Below are 18,987 nucleotides of genomic sequence, written 5' to 3'. Positions count from 1 at the left end.
GTTGGGCAGATAAAATGTATTATGCTCACTTTGTTAAAGAGGCCGTAGCCCAGGTGATATTAATGTGTGTTGGGGTGGGCTAAAGGCAGGCGGAATCCTTGTAGCCTGGGGCTTGGTTTTTGGATTAAGCCTTTCCCACTTTTTTTGATGTGGGGCGGTACAATCCAATCATGCCTCAGAGAAGTGACTTTGTAGTAGAGACTTCCCTATTTTGTATATTGGATTAAAGGTTATGGATCTACACTATAAAATGGGGGAAGAACAGGAGTTTGTGCTCGCTTGGTTCCTGAAATTATCATTAGAAGAGAGAGCAGAGGAGAGCAGAGAAAGGCCACGTGGAGTAGGCCAGGAGAAGCAGCCAAGATGGTGGAGTGCTGAGTGAGATGCCAGTTTGTGTAGAGTTTGTATCTGGGATAAGGAAGGAGATGGGGAACTGAGGAGAATAAGGCTGGTGAGCTAGAAACCTTTGATTCTAGGAAACTTGGATAAGTCAGTGGCTTTGTGAGCACTGAATGTGACTGGGTTTTGGAGCCTAGTGTGTATGTTTTTTACTTGCCCGCTGGGTGCAAGCTAGAATTAAAGAAAATGGCCTATCAGTTTTTGGCTCCATTGTTTCTTTACCGACTGTCTGAATCCAATGCGAACCTGCATAGGCCAGAAGGCTGCTGTGATAGTGGCCCTGGCTGTGGTTTCTGGCTTTACAATGGCCCACCAGTTTTTGGCTCCATTGTTTCTTTACCGTCTGTCTGAATCCAATGCAAACCTGCATGGGCCAGGCTGCTCTGATGGTGGCCCTGGCTTCTGGCTTTACACTTCTGTTCTACACGCAGGCCATTTTTGGCCAAAGAAATTTCACCTAAAACCTTCGCTCCTAATCTCTCCTTCTCTGCGGACTCCCAACTCTCTCTCTCCTGCCTGAACCCTGAGGGCACCCCTCTCTCGGGACCCCTCTTTGGTCTCTCTGCAGATCTCTTCAACTTGAGTCCCTTCCCTCCAAGAGCCCCCTCCCTTCACAGAAACCTGTTTTTCATTCACCTGCAAATACCACACTCTCTCTTTCCCCTCCCCTGCTGGTCATGGGCCTCTCCCTTCTTCACTGTGTTCTTCATCCCCTCCCTCCTCCTTAGAAGCTGTGGCTCTGGCTGCGGTGCCTGTCTCATCTCTGACCTCTCTTCCCTCCTTACAAACTGCAGTTCTGTCTGTCTCCTCTCCAACCCCTCCTCCTTCCTTACAAACTGTGACTGTTCCTCTTTCCTCCTCACCCTCTCCCCTCTCCTCAGAGCTCTAAATCCTTTTGATTCCTCTGACCATGTGGTGCCACACCAGTACTTTAACCTCCTTCTCCTCCTGAAGATTCTGACCCTCCTTCTTTCCATCCAGCTGCTCACACAACTCCCTGCCATCTCAAAAAACTTAAAAAAACAGAATTGTATATTAAGTTATGTGAGAAGTAATCCATCTTGTCTCTTTGTCAGAAAATATCTCTAGTATAATTTGAATTGAAACAAGTAAAGCATGCTCATTTAAATTCCTTAATTCATAATGTGTATTTATCTGAAGTCTTTATTTAATGTGTAACTGTGTCTGTTTCTAAGGCCTTAAACCAGTAATTACCCACCTCATAAACCTAGGTTTACTCATCCCCACGGACTCTCCCTGCAATACCCCATCCTTCCTGTTCAAAAACCTTCAGGGGCTTTTCACCTGTACAAGCCTTACACCTAATCAATGAGGCAATAATTCCCCTCCAACCAGTAGTCCCTAATCTCTACAAGTTACTGTCACACATTTTCTCAAACACCACTCATTCACAATCCTAGGCCTCAAGAATACCTTCTTTACCCTTCCTCTACACCCTGACTCTTACTTTCTGTTTGCATTTACCTTTATTTAAACTGACCCGGACACTAATGCAGCCCAGCAATTTACATGGACTATTTTATCCCAGGGGATCAAAAACAGCCCACACCTGTTTGGGCAGGCACTAGCTCAGGATTTAACAGCATGCAATATCAAAACTACTACTCTCTTACAATATGTAGATAACCTACTCCTCTGCAGCCCCTCCCTGCCTGCCTCAGGGAGACACACCTCCACCCTTCTTAACTTCCTCACTGTGAAGGAATGTCCTGTCTTCTCTGCTAAGGCTCAACTTCACTCTCAGTCTGTACTCTATCTAGGCATCATCTTAACACCCACCACCTGAAGTCTCACCCTAGATCGAACTCAGACCCTCCACAGTCTCCAACCACCTACCACCACATATCAAATCCTTTTTTTCTTCAGTCTAATAGGCTTCTTTAAACACTGAATTCCCAATTTTGCTCTCTTAGTCAAGCCCCTCAGTGAGATCTTCCGAGCATGGCTTTTAAGGTCTATAATGACTAAGGAAGTAACAAAAAAGGCAAATAAGGCCCAAAAGAAGTCAGGAAATACCAGCTTTTGGCATATGCTCTTAAAGGCTCCAGCACCCTAAAGGGCTTCATAGAATTTCACCAGGGCCCTACTTCAAGAGTGGAAAAAAGGTCATTGAACTGAAGCCTGCCAGGCTTCCTGGCCCCATCAAGGGACACATCATTGCTGTAGAAAGAGGGACACGAGAAGGTAAGCTGCCCCCTTGCTCCATGGAGGGAGGGTTCAGTCTCTTCTAGCCCTGCTCCAGATAACTGTGACTTGACCTTGCCCAGCATGCTGGGAATTGCCACTGAAGGCCCAAGGATACTGTTCACGAGCCTAAGGTATTTCTTCCAAGTAGCAGATAAACTGATCTCATTTCTTGTAAACACAAGGGCCATCTACTATGTCTTGCTTGAATATTTGAATTTTATTTATCTCTCAAAGATCTCTACTGTGGGTATTGACAGTCTGAGTTTGTTACTTTATTTAATGTATAATATCTCCTTTACTCCTCTTATCTCAATGCCCCATGCCTATTGTAGGCTGGGATCTGCTGCTAATTCCAGCTAGAAGCAGTGATCACTAGGACTTAAACTCTAACTGCAAAGTGTTGAAATGTAACCACCCTTTCCCTAAGTACTTACAGGATTTACAGGTTACTCAGCAAACTGTTCAAAGACTGTTCAAGAGGCACTTCCAGCATTACATCACCCAAGGACTGACTTTCACATGGACAGGTCCACACACCGTGATGCTGACAACTTCCACTGCACCTCTCAACCTACCTCACCAAATCAGAAACTTTCTACTCATGTGGAACCAACACCTATCTGTGTCTTTATACTAATTAAACAAAAACCTGTACCCTAATCTATCTCACCCCAAATATCAACCTAATCCCACCCCATGAGCCTCTTTCAATTCCTAGTACACTACTCGTCAATCTAAGGACCAAACGAGCTGTACAGGTAATCCCTCTTCTTGTTGCTTTAGGAATCTCTACAGAAGTAGGTCTAGGGGCAGGGGGACTGGCCACTTCCTTGTCTTATTCTTACTCTTGCTCTTTCTCTCTCTGAAGCCCAGTGAATTCGTAAACATGGAATCAGTGGTTTCACACAAACTGGGTGTCTTGACTATTGCTTTTCATTAGTCCACTCACTCTCCTATTTATTTTTCTAACTTTTGGACTCTGCCTCTTACATTTGATCACTAGTTTCTTACAGACGGCATGCAGACCTTCACCAATCAGAAAATTGGAAAAATCTACCTAACCCTAGACACCAACCCTGAAACCTGCCCTCGCGAAACAAAAAATCTGAAACTCTATATCAGCAAACCTTCTAAATCCTTTCTTTCAACCCCTACAGGTTCCCTAACCCTAAAGCTCTCCCATACCCCTGAAGAACTAGGAGAATGAATAACATTCACCTCTTAATGCTTCTCAATCTTTTTACCCTTCACATAGTAAGGGGACAATGTCACTGGGTCTTCTTGGCTGAAGAAGAGCCTACAAATGGACATGAAACATTTCTTTTAGCTCAAACTAACTGCTCTCTCCAGGGCTGCTAGGAAAGAATATCTCTACCTTTACCATGGAAGAACTTTCACCCCTGCTATACAACCCTCCTTATCTCTGCATTCCTGATCTCCAAAAACTTGCCCCCTTCTTTATCAAGTTCCTACAGGCCTGGATGAAAGAAATCTCTAGGATTACCTACAATCAAATGCTCCTACACTCTTATTCCCCAATACCCCAAGGAGAACTTCACAAGGGAATTATTAAATAGGTAAGGATGACAGCAGGAAGAAGCCGCCCCTCAGCCCGAGAAGTTCCCTCCTAAATGTTCTCCAAACCCTCTTCCTTTTTAACCACACATATTCAATTCTTCTAAAAAACTTACACCAACAGGTTTCCTGTATCTTAAAATCCCCACATGTCCTTTCATTCGAGAGGAACAAGACCAGCACATCACATGCGACTCATCCAGGAGACCATGTATATCACCATGTCACCCTGTTCAATCAGTACTCGCAGCAAACAACTAACAGTTATTACCTCACAAAATTTTTCACTTCCTCACTCAGGTTTTTGGAGACATTGCCTGGTTCAGACCTCACAGCATGGAAATTGATGACCTTCTTAACTAGATGAGGGACTTGGCTCGGTAAGGTTCCCTTCTTGAGTTCTCTCCAGAAGAAGCAATAATTTTCCAATTTTTTCTCCTATTTCTCCTTGTCACCCCTCACTGTATATTATAAAATTAATAACTGCCTTTCTTTTATATGTAACCACAGAGTTGAGAAATGATAGATATGTGAATTCCAAACTGCCCTCTTGATGTTCCGCTTATCTGTCAGACCTCACCCTTACTGGACTATCGCCCCTGAGACAGAGGAATTCCAAAAAGCTGAGAAGCCACCCCAAGGAGGGGCTCTGGACATACCAGGACTTTTGATTCAACACCCACATGCTAGAAGCCCCCCAAGGAGGAGCATTCCAGATATACCAGATATACTTTTGCCTCAGTATCCCCTCAGGCTCTCCCAAACACTATATAACTCGCCCCTAGTCTGTAACCGGCACTCTTCTCCCCCAGAGAAGTACCCGGCAGGGTTCCTTTCTTCCTTTCAATAAAGCCTGTTACTCTGGTCTTCGAACTCCCATGGATTCCAACACTAATGTATGGTTGGAAACTGTAGAGTGACAGTGATGTAGCATGCTGTTTTTGGCAGATGGTCAACTAATGTTGTCTTTTGAAGTTTTGGTGAAGCATAAAGGGGCTTGATTTAGTAAGAGAGTGTATAGAATAATGGAGTATTTTATAGGGGGTAGAGTTAGGAGTGAACAGTTTTAAACTGTCATGTGAATGTATGCTGTTAAAGGTGCATTCAGAGTCTGTGAATATGTTAATTTCACATCCCTGGGCTAGGTAGGGTGAATGCTCCAATGAGAGCTACTAACTTATCTTGTTGGAATATGACTTTTAAGGGAAGGGATTTGGCCTTGATAGTTTGGTGAAGGGAAAGGCTTGAATTCAAGAAGGAGGGGGCGTTTATGTAGTTCTGTGAGATAGAAAGTCAGAAAGATTGTGGGAGAAAAGAACTATTGTTCGTTATTCAAAAGTGAGGGTTTTTTGCTCCCTTATCTCATCCTAGGATGGGGAGTTGGTTTGCTGGGAGTAATAAGGAAGGAGTGGGTAATGGGGTGATTTCCTAGACAACAGAGGAGAGGGGGTAATCAGTAGGTTGGAGGGAACACTGTGGACTGCAGTAATTGAAATGGAGGAAGGAAACAGCAGTTTTGAAAACTTAAAGAGTGTCATGTAAGTGGCCCTCATTTCTAATGGGAAATAAATGGCTTTACTGGTGACCTGTAGAGTTATCCAAGGCTTTGCCACTCAGATGGTAAAGGTGGAGGCCTGTAGTGAATTCAGGCCACGTCAGTTGTCTCTTTTCCCCAGGATGACAAGAAGTGCTGTTACATCCAGGCCAGTGCCAGAGAGAGGTGTGGACAAGAAGGGAACATTCTCCTGCTTTAAGGGGCAGTATTCTAATAGCCGAGAGGGCATGGTCTGGCTGATGGCCTGGGAATGGAACAGAAACAGTTCCAGTGTGCCTCCTGTCTGCATTTAAAGCAGGCCCCTGGGGAGGGTTGGTTTTTATCACAATATATACTGTTGGGGTTAGGAAAAGGAGACTATATTAAGATTGCCATTACAGGTAAAATTGGTATAGAAATGGCTGGAAGCATCCTGACATGTAGTGTTCTGGTCGGGCCAACACTGAATGTTTAATACATTAAATACCCTAGATTTAATGTATTACATATAGGGTATGACTTCAGTTGAAGTGTGTTGAGACTTGTTCTGTGTGTCAAAGAAATGTAAAATGGATCAAAACAGAGATGGTAATTTATATTAGCAGGTGTTAGAGTAACAGGGATTGCTGGATTGTGTCCAATATTAGAGGATTCTGAACTGATCCAATATGGTTGTAGTTTAAGTATATTGGTGAAATTAGCGGGGGCCCCCATTAAATATGAAAAATTGGAGGACATTGTCTGATAATGGCATATTTAAAAGGCTGGAGTTTGAGACAGAAAAGGTTTGGTGACTAAGAATTGTCATGGTGAAAAATAAAGAATTATTTCCCCATGGATGGAGAGGAAAAAAAGGGGATCAAAAATTTATGGAGGTTGCCTGACCAGGTGGTGGCACAGTGGATAGAGCATCGGACTGGGATGCAGAAGACCCAGGTTCGAGACCCTGAAGTCGCCAGCTTGAGCGCGGGCTCATCTGGCTTGAGCAAAAAACTCACCAGCTTGGACCCAAGGTTGCTGGCTCTAGCAAGAGGTTACTCGGTCTGCTGAAGGCCCATAGTCAAGGCACATATGAAAAAGCAATCAATGAACAACTAAGGTGTCGCAACGAGAAACTGATGATTGATGCTTCTCATCTCTCTCCATTCCTGTCTGTCCCTATCTATCCCTCTCTCTGACTCTCACTCTCTCTGTCCCTGTAAAAAAAAAAATTTATGGAAGTTATAGAGAGGATAAAATTTAGACAAAATAAGAAATGCATCCTCGCCCTGGCCGGTTGGCTCGGTGGTAGAGTGTCGGCCTGGCATGCAGGAGTCCTGGGTTCGATTCCTGGCCAGGGCACACAGGAGAAGCACCCATCTGCTTCTCCACCCCTCCCCCTCTCCTTCCTCTCTGTCTCTCTCTTCCTCTCCTGCAGCCAAGGCTCCATTGGAGCAAAGTTGGCCTGGGCGCTGTGGATGGCTCTATGGCCTCTGCCTCAGGCGCTAGAATGGCTCTGGTTGCAACAGAGTGACACCCCAGATGGACAGAGCATCACCCCTTGGTGGGCATGCTGGGTGGATCCCGGTCAGGCACATGCGGGAGTCTGTCTGACTGCCTCCTCGTTTCCAACTTCAGAAAAATACAAAAAAAAAAAAAAAGAAATGCATCATGGATCTGGTATAAAAATAAGAAAACTAGTTGTAACTATGTGGGATTTTGGGGAAGTGGAATAAAATGATATATGATATGTTTTTAATTGTGGTCTATAAAACTGCCTTGTAAATACTTGTTCCTCTGCTCAAACCTTCTGTAACCTGCACAAACCTTCTTCTCTATTTAGAAATAATCATGTTTCAGAACAACTTACTTTCTTTTTCTTTTAAAAGTAGTTGCATACCTTTATACCCTCTATCATTAAAATCATACAATTTTTTTTGCAGTTAATCAGAATTCTGCTTTCAAAAACCTTAACTTTTAGTGAGGATGAAGTCAGTAATTAGCAATTTTAGATTGATACTTTTATAAACTTTGGACGTAAAACAAAAGATAGGATCACTAACTAAATCTGACATGCTCAGATAAGCCCTGCACAATGACCCTGCAAACCCAGAGACCTAAAGCAAACACTCTGGATGGTTTAAATCAAACTTTTCTAGCTAAAAGCAGTTTATGGTGGTTAAGTTGTTGTAAAGTAGTGTACCTTAATTCCACGGGTTATGTAGAGACACCAAGACAGGATACAGAAGAATTTTTAAGAGGAGATTTATTAATAAGCCAGCTGCATATGACATACACAGGGTATAGCTGACCCAAATCATGTAGCCCCGAATATAGCTCTGAGGCTAGTTATATAGACTTGATCACATACAGGTTGGGGGGAAAAGGAAGGGGAACATGACATGATAATCAATCATTAACAAGCTTATAACATTTGTCTATGGCAGGGGTCCCCAAACTACGGCCAGTGGGCTGCATGCGGCCCCCTGAGGCCATTTATCTGGCCCCCACTGCACTTCCAGAAGGGGCACCTCTTTCATTGGTGGTCAGTGAGAGGAGCACAGGATGCATTTGCATTTGCATCCTGTGCTCCTGGAGTACTATATGTGGAGGCACTGCAAAGCACGGTGACTCTCACCTACAGTACTACTTCCAGTGATGGGGGACGCATGCATCATGGCTCTGGAAGCACGTCATATCACTTGTTACGGCTAGCAGTGACAAATATGGAACTGGACATTGACCATCTCATTAGCCAAGAGCAGGTCCATAGTTCCCATTGAAATACTGGTCAGTTTGTTGATTTAAATTTACTTGTTCTTTATTTTATATATTGTATTTGTTCTCGTTTTGTTTTTTTACTTTAAAAAAAGATATATGCAGTGTGCATAGGGATTTGTTCATAGTTTTTTTTATAGTCCAGCCCTCCAATGGTCTGAGGGACAGTGAACTGGCCCCCTGTGTAAAAAGTTTGGGGACCTCTGGTCTATAGGATCTATAAGAAACACTCCTACATATTAAAACTTACAAGGTAACACAATGGTGATGTCATTTTACATATCAAAGACATTCAAAAATCTCTTAGTGTCTACCTCCTATTCCTTTGTCTGGTATATGTTACTCTCAGGACTCCAGGAAGGGAGAAAGAGTTAAAATCAGTGTAGGATATGTAAATATTGTCTTTTATTGTAAGGGAAAGGAAGTTCTTCAGATAACCTTTATTCTTTCAATGCCTAACTTTTCCTCTTTAAAATGGTGTTGCCAACACTTAAGTTTTACAGTTCTTTGGCACCTTACCACAAAGTCATATTTTAGGTAGGTGTTTTCTTTAATTTATCCTTGGCAGCCTTTCAAGATAAGGTGACCAATCATCCTCTTTTAGGGAGGACAGTCCTTCTTTGTTAAGTTCTGCCCTCCCTTGAAAAGTGTCCTCCTACATGTCCTCCTTTTTGATATTGGAAGACTAATCTGTAAATGTTCATATTTGATTGATGCAGAGTTAATCCATTGCATGTGATGTGATGTATTTGTATTTGACATAATGATTTGTCAAGGATCAGTACAGTGCGGTGAGACGTGATTACGAGACGCATATGCTCCACACTGGAGAACTTGAGAGAGAGCGCGTAATACCGTGATATACCGAGTGCACAAATGGCTTTGCGTATGATAGATATGTGTATTCCAAACTGCCCTCTTGATGTTCCGCTTATCTGTCAGACCTCACCCTTACTGGACTATTGCCCCTGAGACAGAGGAATTCCAAAAAGCTGACAAGCCGCCCCAAGGAGGGGCTCCGGACATACCAGGATTTTTGATTCAACACCCACATGCTCGACCCCCCTCCCCAAGGAGGAGCATTCCAGACATACCAGGACTTTTGCCTCAGTATCCCCTCAGGCTCTATATAACTCACCCCTAGTCTGTAACCCAGTGCACTTCTCCTGGAGGAGTGCCCCGGCAGGTCTTTCTCCTCTAATAAAGCCTGCACATCTGGTGATGGAGTGCCATCTTATTCTTACAGTGTACTTCTTACTGAAACACAACACGGCACATACGACATTGTAGACTCACAATTATTTCTTTCTCAGTGAATATTCAATCATAGACAGGTAAGCACAATTCATGTAAAATTCAGTATGAAGGATATTTGTTGTTTAGATATTTTCAATATGTTGTTACAAGATGATACATTGACGAAAAACATTCATTCAATGGAAAAGTACTCATTTAGATCTAAATGAGTACTTTTTCTTACAATTTTTGTTGAAAATGAATCAGTGTGTAAGCATAATTACAATATAAAATATTACAAATGTTTTTGTTATGCATTTATCATATTATAGTGTATTATTGTTGCAATGAATAAAATGTTTCTTTTATTTACAATATTGTTTTCTTCCATTTATTTTTGTCCTTCTTTTCATTGTAAAGAAGTTGGTCACTTTACTCAGGATGACTGAAAAAGGGGGGTCTGCCGGCTTAGCAGCTGTTTGCATTTTAAAAGAGCCTCTCTCTTTTTTCTTTTTTTCCTTTGCACTGAGGTTGTGGCTTAACTCCTCCTACTTTTATAGTTCACAAGGAGTCTGAAGAAATGTTAATTATTCCTATTGTTCTTAGAACTACTGCTTTTAGACTTCCTGGAAGAGGTTTTAAGATATTTAACTGACCTGGCTTTTTCCTTTTCTCTGAGTTTTAACTGTCTGTAAAAGGAGGCCTTTGACATGGGTTGGGAAATCTGGCCATCAATCTCCATAACTGACACCACAGACTGTCAGAGTAAATTACCCTAGTACTGTATTTATAAGGAAAAAATGGCCTTACCTGCTGTAAGGCCTGGGGCTACTGCCACCATCGAGGCCATTCACATGTAGGTTCTCATTGAATTCAGGCAGATGGTAAAGAAACAGTGGAGTCGAAGGATGGTGGGCCATTCTGTTTATTGGTGTCTCACCAAGACAGGCAAGCCACTAGAAAAGCTAAGGTTTTCTGCTTTTCCCATAGAGGGCAAGAGATCAGGGAGAGGAGGAAAAAAAATCCTTCTGCACCTCTCAGTGGGGGGGGGGGGGGGGGCAGCCTCTGTCTTCCAGTAAACATTAGCGAGACAATGGCCCCTCCCAATCAGGAGGCAACCTGCAACCTCATAGACCACTATATCTGGCATTGCCCAACCCCCAATGCAAACTATAAGCAAGCAAACAAAAATCATATTTACAAAGTTATTTGACCAACACCTGCCACCACCAAGTTTTGCCCAAGCCTAAGAAGTGTGTATCAGTCCCCAGGCACCATCAGTCTTCAGTGGCAATGTGATAAGGTGCCAAGAAACTATAAAACTTAGCATTAGCAATGCCATTTTAAAGAGGAAAAGTCAGGCCTCTTACCCCCTCTTTTCTGTGGAGAAAGGAAAGAGAAGAATGTAGGAGGAAGAGCTTGCAAGGGCAACTGGGTCAGCTAAGTCATAATTTAACTACAGAACAAGGAAGATGGAATTTATCTGAGAATCCCTTCACTTCTCTTTTCTTTTTTTTTTTTTTTAAATTTCAGTAAGACCATATCTGTTCTTTTTTTTTTTTTTTACAGAGAGAGAGTCAGAGAGAGGGATAGACTGGAACAGACAGACAGGAACAGAGAGATGAGAAGCATCAATCATTAGCTTTTCATTGTGCATTGTGACACCTTAGTTGTTCATTGACTGCTTTCTCATATGTGCCTTGACCACAGGCCTTCAGCAGACCAAGTAACCCCTTGCTCGAGCCAGCAACATTGGGTCCAAGCTGGTGAGCTTTTGCTCAAACCAGATGGGCCGTATTCAAGCTGGCGACCTCGGGGTCTTGAACCTGGATCCTTCTGCATCCCAGCCCAATGCTCTATCTGTTAAGCCTAATCTGAAGGGACTCAAAACATTGAAGACGCGAATAAAATCCGTCGATTCCACACCAGAGCCTTATTGTCTAGCTTGGCCAAGCGGCAGCAACTCCGACAGAAATCTGAGGGAGAGCGTGCCAGCCCTTTGTTCTACCTAGTTTTTATAGTTTTGCAAATGGGAAATACAGAAGCAAAAATTGCAATTAGATGCCCTTTACCACTATTGGTTATAGTCATATGTCCTTTAACATGATAGGACTATGTTCAATTTGCAAGCCATACATCATTTTGGAGAAAACAAAATTTACAAGTCAACACAATGGTAGAAACATGTCTCTTTACATATTAAAAGGCATTCCTATATTCTCTAATGTTTATTCACCATCTCTCTGTCCAGAGTCACACACATTAACCACATGCATTCACATAGGAGAGGTAGTTTCCGTGGGGACAAATACCCGCAAACGGCTCATTACTATAAGAAAAGGTTTATTTTGGCTTTTCTCTTCCTGCACCTGGCTAGCCATTCACCCCTTTCCCCACAGGTGTGTTAGAATGTCAGGGAATCCATGTTTTCCTTCCCTTTGCATTTACAATACAATGCCAAGGGCCATCCTGGTTTTAGGCCAATCACACAGTACAGAGATTATTCTCAAAATTTCTCTGCATACCTTAACCCAAATTAATAAAATGTTCTTCAAGCCTCTTAAAATATTAATATTGATTCTGTAGCTTTTGGTACTTTACAACACCTGAGGCTGAAGTGGTGCAGTGGCTCCTCAGTGAGGCCTTTGATTCTAGGAGGAACCAGAGAAGGTTCTCCTGGCTGTGGAACTGGATAATATGTCAGTAGCTTGGTGCTCTCTGAATGAAGAGGGAAATGTTTTTTCCCTGTGTGCTTACTCGCCGGCCGATGCAAGACTTGAATAAAGGAATGGTCCACTATATTTTGGCTCCACTGATTCTTTACCATCTGCCCGAATCTAATGGGAACCTGCATGCGAATGGCTATGAAGATGGCAGCGACCACTGGCCATATAGGCTCCCATCCCCAACAAGCTACAGGTGAGAGTGCAAAGACATCGTTTTATTCAGATAAGTCCTGTCATTCCCTCTCCTTTAGGATAACTCCCAGCTGAACAATGTGCCTGGACACTGAGCTCTGAACTTTTTTTGTCAAGTTTCCCTTCGTTCTCAACTCTGAAAATCTTTCACTTTTTCATGAAAACATCTTACCCTTACTTCACTATTGTTCTGGTTTTAGGTTCAGTTATTGCAGATTGGTCCTTCATAAATACACTTATTTCCAATTTTAATGCCACAGAAGGCATTATAGAATATAGTAGAACCTATCAATACATACTTTTTTCAATAATAAACACATTACATAGATAGGAAAACAATGGCCCAATGTTGGGCAGATAAAATGTATTATGCTCACTGTAAAGCCAGTATCCAAGGCCAGGGCCACCATCACAGCAGCCCGGCCCTTGCAGGTTCGCATTGGATTCGGACAGTCGGTAAAGAAACCATGGAGCCAAAAACTGGTGGGCCATAGCCTTTAATCCTAGCTTGCACCCGGCGGGCAAGTAAAAATACACACTGGGCTCCAAAACCCAGTCACACTCAGTGCTCACAAAGCCACTGACTTATCCGAGTTTCCTAGAATCAAAGGTTTCTAGCTCACCAGCCTTATTTTCCTCAGTTCCCCATCTCCTTTCTTATCCCAGATACAAACTCTGTACAAACTGGCATCTCACTCAGCACTCCACCATCTTGGCTGCTTTTCCTGGCCTCCTCCACGTGGCCGCCTTCCGCTGCTGGCTCTCTCATGCTAATCTCAGGAGCCAAGAGCCAAACTCCCGCTCCGTTCCCATTTTATAGTGTAGAAATCCAAACCCTTAATCCAATATACATAATAGGGAAGTCTCTTAATACAAAGTCACTTCTCTGAGGCATGATAGGATTGTACCACCTTACACCAAAAAGGGTAGGAAAGGCTTAATCCCAAAACCAAGCCCCAGGCTACAAGGATTCTGCCTGCCTTTAGCCCACCCCAACACACATTAATATCACCTGGTCAACGGCTCTTTAACAAAGTGAGCATAATACATTTTATCTGCCCAACACTCACTTTGTTAAAGATGACGCTGCCCATGTGAAGGCCGTTGCCCAGGTGATATTAATGTGTGTTGGGGGCAGGCAGAATCCTTGTAGCCTGGGGCTTGGTTTTGGGATTAAGCCTTTCCCACCCTTTTTGATGTGGGGTGGTACAATCCCATCATGTCTCTGATAAGTGACTTTGTATTAGAGACTTCCCTATTTTGTATATTGGATTAAAGGTTTGGATTTCTATACTATAAAATAGGGGCAGAATGGGAGCTTGCTCTCTTGGTTCCTGAGATTAATATTAGAGGGGAGAGCAGAGAGGAGAGCAGAAAGAGGCCATGTGGCCAGGAGAAGCAGCCAAGATGGCGGAGTGTTGAGTGAGAAGCCAGTTAGTGCAGAGTTTGTGCAGGGAGAAGGAAGGAGATGGGGAACAGAGGTGAATAAGTGTGGTGAGCTAGAAACCTTTGATTCTAGGAAACTCAGATAAGTCAGTAGCTTTGTGAGCACTGAATGTGAGCGGGTTTTGGAGCCAGTGTGTGATTTTACTTGCCCACCGGGTGTAAGCTAGGATTAAAAATGATGGCCCATCAGTTTTTGGCTCCGTTGTTTCTTTACTGACTGTCTGAATCCAATGCGAACCTGCATGTGAATGGCCACGATGGTGGCTACTGGCTTTATACCCAATGAACAAATATTCACATCTCTCAGGCTCTTCCCAGGTAAAGCCCCTTCCTGTATATAAGGACACAGAAGGGGATTTCATCAGTCACCAAGAAGTTTGGGGACAGAAAGTCACCCATCTCCTTCTACAAGGTTTCCTGGAGCTATATATATATTTAATGTAATAAGTCAAAAGAACTGCTGTCATCTCTTTCCCTGCTTCACATGCTGAGAACCACAAGGGTTCCAAACATATGATTCATAGTGAGAACCCACTTCACATATACTTATATTATATTTATTACATAGTGTAATGTTGGGCAGATAAAATGTATTATGCTCACTTTACTAAAGAGGCCATCACCCAGGTGATATTAATGTGTGTTGGAGATCGTTGTAACCTGGGGCTTGGTTTTGGGATTAAGCCTTTCCCACCCTTTTTGCTGTAGGGCGGTACAATCCAATCATGCCTCAGAGAAGTGACTTTGTATTAGAGACTACCCTATTTTGTATATTGGATTAAAGGTTGTGAAGCTACACTATAAAATGGGGGCAGAACGGGACTTGGCTCTTGGTTCCTGAGGTTAGCATGAGAGAGCGGAGAGAGTAGAGCCAGCAGCTAAAGGAGGCCACGTGGAGGAGGCCAGGAGAAGCAGCCAAGATGGCGGAGTGCTGAGTGAGATGCCAGTTTGTGCAGAGTTTGTATCTGGGATAAGGAAGGAGATGGGGAACTGAGGAGAATAAGGTTGGTGAGCTAGAAACCTTTGATCCTAGGAAACTCGGATAAGTCAGTGGCTTTGTGAGCACTGAGTGTGACTGGGTTTTGGAGCCCAGTGTGTATTTTTACTTGCCCGCTGGGTGCAAGGTAGGATTAAAGGTTATGGCCCACCAGTTTTTGGCTCCATGGTTTCTTTGCCGACTGTCCGAATCCAATGCTAACCTGCATGGGCCGGGCTGCTGTGATAGTGGCCCCGGCCTTGCCTACTTGCTTTACATTTGGCGTAGTCTGTGGCAGGATTCGATACAGATCGGCAAGGAGCCTTTGAGTGGTGGAGTAGAGGACTGGCTAGTGTTAGGGTTCCCCATGGCTGTCCTCTTGGGGATCGTAGGCTGGCTGACTTTTACAGCCATGCGTGAGAAAACCGAGAGCTCTGTGGAAGAGGCCGCCCGGGACCTGTAAACCGAGCAGCGGGAGGAGCTGGAGCAAACACAGGAGAAACCGATGCTGACCCTGGAGCTGGAGGAAATGCTGGAGGAGGAGGCCAACCAGGTGTTCGAGATTCGCCTGGAAATGGAGCAAATGCTGGAGGAGGATTCAGAGGTTCGTGAGTTGCAGCTTGCCCTGGATGTTGCGGAGAGCCAGCAGCAGCAGGAGGCCGGGGCTGAGGCTGAGGCCGGGTCCGGAGCTGCAAGGTCTGTGGAGCAGAAGGCGGCGGCAGCCCAGGGCTTGAGCCTGGCAGCGGGAGCTGGTGTTTTCAGTTCCTCTTTGGAGGATGAGGAGAATCGGACTGGAGTTGCAATCCGCAGTCTCCAGAAGGTGAAAGCGCAGCTGGAAGGAGCACCTACTTCGGCCCTGGTAGGTCTGCGATTTTGGGAAATAGGGCTGGACATGCTTTCCGGAGCAGAGATGGAAATGCTGACTGCCATTGCCATGTGCCCCTCTTTGGGACAGTGTAAAACCTGCCAGGACGGCAGGAATGAGGGGGGTGGCTGATGACCCACGTGCGTGGACTGATTTCCTGGTCTACGACTGGAGTGGGCATTGGCTCCTTTGTTGGATGGATTTATGGATTACGGATTTTGGACAATGTGTAATACCCTGATGGGGGTGGGGGGTGGCTTTGCTGGAAGCACTCCCCTACCCCGGGAAGCTTTTCCCGTGGCTAGAAAGAAGACCGAGGACATTTTGCGCTTTGGGCTAAGTGCTCAGAGACTGGTGAAATGTACCTTTGAAATTGTTGAAACTGTATGATTTTTGCTGTTGTAATCTGTGTAATGTTCTAATTTCCTTGCACAGGAATGCTGGTGATGTAAATTGTGGGTAGTAAAGTGAGCATAGGGGTGGATTGTTGGGCAGATAAAATGTATTATGCTCACTTTACTAAAGAGGCCATCGCCCAGGTGATATTAATGTGTGTTGGAGATCGTTGTAACCTGGGGCTTGGTTTTGGGATTAAGCCTTTCCCACCCTTTTTGCTGTAGGGTGGTACAATCCAATCATGCCTCAGAGAAGTGACTTTGTATTAGAGACTACCCTATTTTGTATATTGGATTAAAGGTTGTGAAGCTACACTATAAAATGGGGGCAGAACGGGACTTGGCTCTTGGTTCCTGAGGTTAGCATGAGAGAGCGGAGAGAGTAGAGCCAGCAGCTAAAGGAGGCCATGTGGAGGAGGCCAGGAGAAGCAGCCAAGATGGCGGAGTGCTGAGTGAGATGCCAGTTTGTGCAGAGTTTGTATCTGGGATAAGGAAGGAGATGGGGAACTGAGGAGAATAAGGTTGGTGAGCTAGAAACCTTTGATCCTAGGAAACTCGGATAAGTCAGTGGCTTTGTGAGCACTGAGTGTGACTGGGTTTTGGAGCCCAGTGTGTATTTTTACTTGCCCGCCGGGTGCAAGGTAGGATTAAAGGTTATGGCCCACCAGTTTTTGGCTCCATGGTTTCTTTGCCGACTGTCCGAATCCAATGCGAACCTGCATGGGCCGGGCTGCTGTGATAGTGGCCCCGGCCTTGCCTACTTGCTTTACATGTAATTTAGAAAATTTTCACATTCAATGCCAAAATACAGACAGTGTGTCCTACAACCTTATCCACTGCCCCATAAACCTAGCATACTCTGGTCAGGCTACTTCTCTTTTCTTAAAAGCCTTTAGGGTATAGCAATGTTCTCCTTTTGATAGACTCTATAGATAAATGTTGTAACAAGGCAGTAAAATTTATTGAGCTTGTTAATGAGATTAATGACTTTGTACCATGCTCCCCCTCCTTTCAAGCCCAGCCAGTGTGAATTTGGTTTATATAAAGGGGCCTCAGAACTATGTTGTATGCTGTAGGATTTGGGTTTGTCTTACCCTCCTGTATTTGCCGGCCAATAAACTCCTCACAAATTCATCTGGACTTGGTGTCTTTGGGGAACTCACTGGTCACTTTACAACAGCAAGACCTATCAGCTCCAGAAAGGAGGGGCCAGCTACAGCCAGCCTGGGAACGGATGAGGTCTTACCTAAAGAGGTTTGATCACAGTCCTGTAGTAAGGTACCAAAAAATTGCAAAAATTAATATTAATTTTTGGAGAAAAAGTCAGGCTTCTTGCCCCATACTTTCTTTAGAGAATGGAGGAAGAAGGATGCAGAAACTTTCTGGTTTGCAAGGACAACTGGGTCATTTAGTTTAACTATAGTTCTCTGAAAGGATAAACGTTATCTGAAGAACTTCCTTTCCCTTTCAATAGGAGACAATGTTTGCATCCCTACCCTGATTTTAACTCTCCCTCCCTTCCTGGAATCCTGAGAGTAACATATACCTCTAGGCAAAGGAGGGGAGATAGACACTAAAAGATTTGTGAATGTCTATGATATGTAAAACGACATCACTATTGGGTTACCTTGAAAGTTTTAAAGTTTTTATAGATCCTCTAGACAAATGTTATAAGCTTGTTAATGATTGTGTCATACCCCCCTTCCTTTCCTCCTAACCTGTATGTGGTCAAGAGTATATAACCAGCCTCAGAGCTATATTCAGGATTGCACGATTTGGGTCAGCTATACCCTGTGTACATCATATGCAGCTGGCTTATTAATAAATCTCCTCAAAAATTCATTTGGACTTGGTGTCTCTATGTAACCCATGCATTAAGGTATGGTACTTTACAATAGTCTGACTTCCAATGGGGCCCACCACAAAAGGGGCAAGCCTTTAGGGGCTGACCTGGATTGCTCAGCAACCTTTATTTTACACTGATAGCAAATACCTGGTGGGGTATTAATAGGATGATAATTTTTTTTCTTTTTTTTTTTTCTCCAAAATGTTACAGGTCTCATTGTCACCACTGAAATAACATTACTGTGTGTGGTAGAAGCATAACCTGTCTCACTGTAGCCACATTTATGTCTGGACACAATGGACTAAGAATGGTGCCCATTTTTCATCTAGAATGAGGCTAGGGTGATGATTTTTGCCCTTTGGACTGCCCTTAATGTCCCGGAATTGGGTCTGTGGGCCCTTCATGGCAGAGGCTAACATTTTTAAGTGAGCTAGTTTTTGTTTTGGGACTTTTCTCTTTAAAGATGTTGAAGGTCAAGTGTAAAAGGTCTCATTGAGGAGCTTGAGGGCTGCTTTCTAGCTTTTACAGCTTGTGCCTTGTAAAGCCAGTAGCCGTGGCCAGGGCCACTATCACAGCAGCCTGGCCCATGCAGGTTCGCATTGGATTCGGACAGTCGGTAAAGAAACAGTGGAGCCAAAAACTGATGGGCCATAGCCTTTAATCCTACCTTGCACCCGGTGGGCAAGTAAAAAATACACACTGGGCTCCAAAACCCAGTCACACTCAGTGCTCACAAAGCCACTGACTTATCCGAGTTTCCTAGGATCAAAGGTTTCTAGCTCACCAGCCTTATTCTCCTCAGTTCCCCATCTCCTTCCTTATCCCAGATACA

The 18,987-nt window shown here is 44.0% G+C and overlaps 1 non-coding gene across 1 annotated transcript; it reads right to left on the bottom strand.

Annotated features, from left to right (window-relative positions):
- Positions 1 to 18,354: 18,354 nt before the first annotated feature.
- On the bottom strand, positions 18,355 to 18,493 carry LOC136396103 (small nucleolar RNA SNORA1). Its single transcript, XR_010749523.1, has one exon. It is a non-coding gene; the product is annotated as a small nucleolar RNA SNORA1 (small nucleolar RNA).
- Between the last annotated feature and the right edge of the window lie 494 nt (positions 18,494 to 18,987).

This window comes from Saccopteryx leptura, chromosome 2 (genome assembly GCF_036850995.1).
Source record: "Saccopteryx leptura isolate mSacLep1 chromosome 2, mSacLep1_pri_phased_curated, whole genome shotgun sequence".
Taxonomy (NCBI): Eukaryota; Metazoa; Chordata; class Mammalia; order Chiroptera; family Emballonuridae; genus Saccopteryx; species Saccopteryx leptura.
Note: the sequence above shows the minus strand (reverse complement) of the source record. Positions and strands in the feature narration are given on the sequence as shown.